The sequence below is a fragment of the Carassius auratus genome, unplaced genomic scaffold (assembly GCF_003368295.1).
Source record: "Carassius auratus strain Wakin unplaced genomic scaffold, ASM336829v1 scaf_tig00015585, whole genome shotgun sequence".
Taxonomy (NCBI): domain Eukaryota; kingdom Metazoa; phylum Chordata; class Actinopteri; order Cypriniformes; family Cyprinidae; genus Carassius; species Carassius auratus.
This window is the reverse complement of record NW_020524604.1, coordinates 11,935-18,201: the sequence shown is the minus strand read 5'-3', so window position 1 is coordinate 18,201 and position 6,267 is coordinate 11,935. Positions and strand designations below refer to the sequence as shown.

At 36.8% G+C, this 6,267-nt stretch overlaps 1 long non-coding RNA gene across 1 annotated transcript; it reads right to left on the bottom strand.

Moving 5' to 3' along the window:
- Positions 1 to 938: 938 nt before the first annotated feature.
- Positions 939 to 2,125, bottom strand: LOC113074891 (uncharacterized). The gene is made up of 3 exons (XR_003280850.1): positions 1,668 to 2,125; positions 1,413 to 1,481; positions 939 to 972 (listed from the first exon to the last, which is right to left on the bottom strand). It is a non-coding gene; the product is annotated as an uncharacterized LOC113074891 (long non-coding RNA).
- Between the last annotated feature and the right edge of the window lie 4,142 nt (positions 2,126 to 6,267).

Below are 6,267 nucleotides of genomic sequence, written 5' to 3'. Positions count from 1 at the left end.
AACAAACAAGTTTATTATGAAAATAAAAGTGTGTACACCAGATAAATTGGACGATAAAGAAATTGCTAACAATAGTATAATAGAGCATGTTTTAGGTTTTTAGGAGTTTAGATGCAGATATGGACAAATCAAATGTAAAATAAAATGTAATTGATTTAATTAAATATAGATTAATTCTTGTTAGAGCAAAATAATAAATAAATAAATAAATACGTACACACATTAAAAAAGCAGCCAAGATGAATGAGTTACATTTTTATATAGAATAAAAATGAAAACAGAAGCAGCTGGTATATGCGGTCACTTAATATTAAAATCCAGTAGATCCACTTCAGATTTAATTCTCAACAGTTTATGTTCACGTGGCTGTTTTCGTTTATAGTCGCCAAGCTATTATGTGTTTTGAAATAATCTTGTCCGTGATGTGTTCGTTCGTACGACGAAAGGCAGAATCCTGCAGCTCGAGAGATATGTTATTCTGCCAGTCGCGCTTTCAAATAGTCTTGCACACTTAAACAGGTCACAAACACCTGCATTTAGCTCTTGTTGTGTTACAATGGGTTTATTGTGTGCATTTGTGGTAATATTTTATTTAAAAAAGCTCTTAAACAAGAATAAATTCGTTTGTTTTGAGCTCGACACTGTACGCGCTGATCGGAGGCGGTGATTTCAGATAGGCAGCCACAAATATTTCATTTTCACACAAACAGTTCAAAAACATCTTAATTTAGCTCTTGGTGTGTTCTAATTGGTTGATTGTGTGATATCGCTGTAATAATTTATTTTTAAAAGCTTTAAAACAGGAATAAATTCGTTTTCTCTGAGCTCTTTACTCCAGACGCTCGTGATCACAGCGGTGATTCATCTCTCCTATTTCTCACGTATCTCTGGCCAGAAATAATTTATCCATGAGCCCTGAACCGGTAATAATCAGATACAGGGCCGTGCACAGACATTTTGAGGGGCAGTGGCCTAAACCAAAAAAAGGGGCACTGAGGGGGTGGTTGCTTGTTAACACAAATTTTCCAATTATTACAAAATGTACAATTAAAAAAGAAGACAGTACACGCTCAAAATATCTTCCTGTTCTGCATCTGTCTCTTCCCTCTCTGTCTCATTGTATTGCCTTTCTTTCTCATTCTGAACTTTTTCTGTCTCTGGCTCAGTTCCAAGACCTTCACTTTTACTCCGTTGAATTGATTCCGAAGCATTTTCATCTTAATATAGAGAATGAATAACAAACCTGTTACAATCATATTTTAAATACAATTGTTAGGCTTTAGTGCTAATTAAATGTATGTTCTTGTAATATAATTACTCTTCCATTCAAATAATTTAATGTCTATCTTTCTTGTTATAAAACTCTAGCATATTCAGAATCCTTTATTGTCAGCCAATTTAACAACACTTACCTGTAAGTGTCTGATTTGGCTGATGCTGAATGGGCTCTCCCTCACTCTCTGAGCCTGCCTCTGCCTCATCTTCAATGGAGTAATAAGTAATAGACATTTAATTTCATATTAGCATACAGCCTAAATCTATATATACAACTCATTTAGAGCCTATGATGTGTTAGTCTCAACTAAGACAAGTGATTATAATGGGAGATATACTTACAATAATTAAACAGACAAATTGTCTGCTAACTGTTCTATATGATGATTTACCTGCTGGCTTGCTGGAGCTTTGAATCCATGTTTGCAACGTTGAACTGCCTTTAGCAGCCTCCCTTCTCTCTTTCTCTCTCTGTCTCTGTCTTCTTTTTTGTGAAGGCATTGTTTTTTTGTTTTTTTTATGGTTGTCTTGTCTACAAAGTGTGCCAACAACAGAAAATGTAGTTATTTGTATTAGATCTGATCTGATCGAGAGTACAATTATAATTTGATTAGACAAGCAGCTTCTTAGAATGTGGATATATTGTACAAGTTGTTAGCACTAGTAGAAGACCAAGAGCACAAAACATTACCGACATAAATACAAATATTTTTTTTTTTTTTAGCAGATTCAACCACTGTCTTGCATAGCCTACCTGTTAATGTGACAGTTTTCGTGAAATGTCGTGTTCACAAGCGCCGCAGACACATACTGTGAGTGATGCTGCGGAGTGCGGAGCGAGCGGGAAAACCTGGAGGGAATTCGCGGAATCAACGGAATGCTTTGAGCGGAGCGTTGGGGAAGGGGCACCTCAGTCGATGAAGGCAGAGGGGCAGTGGCTCTGGCCACCGGGCCACCCCCCTGTGCACGGCCCTGATCAGATATGTTGGTTTAGCTTGTCAGTGTGAATTAAATCTAAGTATTTGTTTGTATTTTTAACCGATTTAAAAGTGAAAGTAAAAGTTCGGGAATTGAACCTGTAGGGGCGCAATTTCTCTCAGACAATGGAAGTCTGAAGCACATACACTCAAACAGAGGGACAGAGTGAGATGAGATGTTTGACAGTTTTTTAATTTTCTGTTATCCATACAGTGTTGTAAAGTCGTGAAACTATGCATATTTCCTCAGAATGACTTTTTCATCTGTATGAAAAAATTATTTGACGTGTTTGGAAGCTGCAATTTAAAAATACAATAATGATTCCCTTTGTAAGGTCATTTAAAAAAATCACCACGGCAAAACCATTCAAGCTATCCAAAATCCATTCACAGTTTAAGTTCCTATCAGAAATACTGATGTGTGTTCAGAGTTTTGTGAAATTCTAAGTATGTTATTTGCCTCAAAATCACCTGAGAAGTATTCCAGTTTGACATGTTGCCACGCCAACAATTTTTTAGATATCAATATCCCCCTTGCAGATTTATATCGGCTGTGTTTTAACATTATTCTGATGAAGTTTGAAGCAAATCGAGTAATAATAAGATGCTGAATTCAAATCATTTTGAAAATGACACACTTCCTTCTGCCAGTTGGTGGCGCTATAACTTTTACTCCTAATAGTCACATATATGCGATCGACATCATACAACGAATAATCTGATGAAGTTTGATTAAAATCAGGAAATGTATGTGGACGGTATTAGACACTTCCTGTTTCTCATTTCTCGCCATAATTTCAACGCCTCGCCACGAGCAAACCGTTCGAGATATCAAAAATCCCCTGGCAATTTTTCATCCCCAGTGTCTTGAGATCATGTTGACCGAGTTTGGCGGCAATCGAGAAAAAAACCTATGACAAGTATTTCAAATTCCAGAGCGTGCGCTTTTTACATAACTCTAAATAGCTGACTTCCTGTTGGGTGGAGCCTATGACATGCAATACGAAAGTTGTTCAGCACGATGAGATCTATATGTGTACTGAGTTTCATATGAATATGTGCAAGTATGTGTGAGCTATACATCAACATTTCTGACTGTGTTCCAGGGGGCGCCGTAGAGCCCCTGTGCCACGCCCGGGTCCCAGCCTCTGCAGGCTCCTAAAGGCCACAGATTCCAAAGTGTGCGCAAATTTTCAAGAGTTTTTGAGTATGTTAAGGACCCCAAAAGCCCCCACAACTTTGACGAAAAATTTGAATACTAAACCCTAAATAGCCAACTTCCTGTTGGGCGGAGCCTATGATATGCAATACAAAAGTTGTTTGGATTGATGAGATTTATATGTGTACCGAGTTTCATTCGTCTACGAGCAAGAATGTATGATATATGGCCCTCCATATTCCAGGGGGCGCTGTAGAGCCCCCGTGCCACGCCCGTGCATCAGTCTCTGCCCGGCCCTAATGGCCGCAGGTTCCAATCTGTGTGCCAATTTTCAAGACTTTTTAAGCACGTTAAGGGCCCCAAAAGCCCCCAAGACGTTGGAAAAAAAAAAAAAAAAAAAATAATAATAATAATAATAATAAAAAATAATCCTAAGGAAAACAATAGGCCTCTCGCCCTTTGGGCTTGAGCCCTAAATATAGCTGCAAGCAGCGATGGCGGGCTCAAGCCATCAGTGCAACGCCACCTCTGTGGCATCAGGTAAATTGTGTCCAGCGGGCACATGCATTCACAATAGCCCTCTGGCAGTCAGGTTTTAAAGGATACGGCAGTTAAAGGGTTAATCCGAATCATCTAGACCCCCCTTCCTCAAATCTTACCCTGGAGGTCCAATGCACTGCAGAGTTTAGCTCCAACCCTGATAAAGTCACCTGTCTGCCATTTTCGAATGATCCCAAAGACATTGATTGACACTGATTAGCATGCTCAGGTGTGTTGATTAGGGTTAGCGCTAAACTCTGCAGGAAAGTGGATCTCGAGGTCCAGATTTGAGGATCCCTGATCTAGACTTTGAAATCACATTCACAGAACAATCTATATAACTTTAGTTACACATTACAATAATATTTAATTCATAAACATTAACTATTTTAACATGAACAATAATTATTTTAAGATAATTAACAATAATTAGGTTAAGACATTTAAAAAAAATGGTGACTGGGTCACGGGGGCAGAAGAAGAAAAAAAAATAGGTGAAAAAAAATGACAAAAAGAATTGCAAAAGAATTAAGAATTAATGTGAATAGTCAATTCTGCAAGACAGACTTTTCAGGATAGGAAATGGAATAAAAATAAGCTCCTAAATCTAATGCTAGATTCTGGAAGATATATTCCCCAAAGCGTCGTACAAGAGTCACTCAGAACCCATCTGTTCATAAGCCTATATATAAAGTCTCAATATATAGTATTTCACAATATTTCGTGCTATTCTAATTAAGTCATTTTTGGGATCTTTTAAGTCTCTCAGAACCTGACACTTTGTAATTCTGGAGACTCCAGGAAAGTTGCAGCTCTGAAAAATGGTGGGACTGTAGACTAAATGCTCCCTGATAGTTTCACACATAATTCTTCACTTTAATTCTTAATTATTTTCCAGTTAATGAGTTTCTGTTCTTCTCAACTTGTTTTTTTCTGACCCCTGTGACCCAGTAAGCATTTTGCTGTCCAGTGGTCATGTCTTAACTCTGCAATTACTGTACTGTACTTATTTTGAATATTTCTCATGGGGATCTAATAATTTTGGATTTTCAGTATGAGTTAAACCTTTGTTTTTGGCTCATTTTATCAGTAAAGGAAAAATGGCTAATAATTCTTCACACCTGAATATACAGAGTTTTTTTCTTTTCCAGTCTTCATTGTCAACTACATATATATCACACTCAGTGGGTCTCATTCATGAAACATTCGTAAATATACGAGTAAATATCTGAGTGATTTGCGCGTAAAGAGAACTTCCCGAAAACTCTTCTCCTGATTCACAAATACTTCGTAAACGTCAGATGTGATAGTGAAATGTGTGTGTGTGTTAATGAATTCCAATCAGTCATAAATGGGACGCGCGTGCACGCTCATTCTCAATTACCATAAATCACGCCTATTAAATCCGACTGACAACTATATATGAGCATCATATTATGACACCAAATGAAGGCTTTCAACATGTCTTCTCAAAAGCGATTGAAAAAGAAACATTTCTCAGCTGCACAAATTGAAGTTTTATTATCAGAAGTTCATTCAAAACGCCACATTTTATTTTCAAGCGTGCATAGTGGCGTATCAGGTCCTAAAAAAAGGAAGCTTGGCAGCATATTACAGATCCTATTACTGGCTCTCATAATGAAAGTAAAACTGTATGTAATTACTATATATAATATTTTTTTCAAAATGCTGTTTAAATATGTACCCGAATAAGGTGAATGAAAATGCAGCTGTATTAATGAGCAAAACGTTCAGATGTTAAACGCACTATTGACGCGTGGCTGGGAGCAGGTGTAGATTTCGTTCGTACCAACTAACATTTGGAAAATACGAACGTTTTAATGAATCCGAAAATTTATGCCAGAACCACTTTACACACGATTTACACACAAATTCGTTCTGCTCGTGTTTCATGAATGAGACCCTTTGCCTTTTCTAGTGCAGCTCAACCAATTTACATCCCATTCGTCCGTATTTGTGATATCACAAGTCCTGGAAAATATTTGTTGTAGTCCAAACAAGTTGTTTCTTGTTTTTTTCTAAAATGTGACTTTTGTTAAATAAAATTATCCTATTGAATTGGACTTTGAGCTTTGAATCTTTGCAGAACTTTTTTATGCTGAAACAGCAACATTACAGACTAACTAAAGTTGAAAGTGTGAAACAACATAATAGCACTCCTTTAATATGCATTATTAAGCAGTTAATAAATACAGCTATAAATGTTTTGTTCTTGAGCACATCTATAAAGTTCAATCATTGAATTTTCATACTTTTTTAAGGATCTTTTTATCATTTATATCAGTTATTTACAAA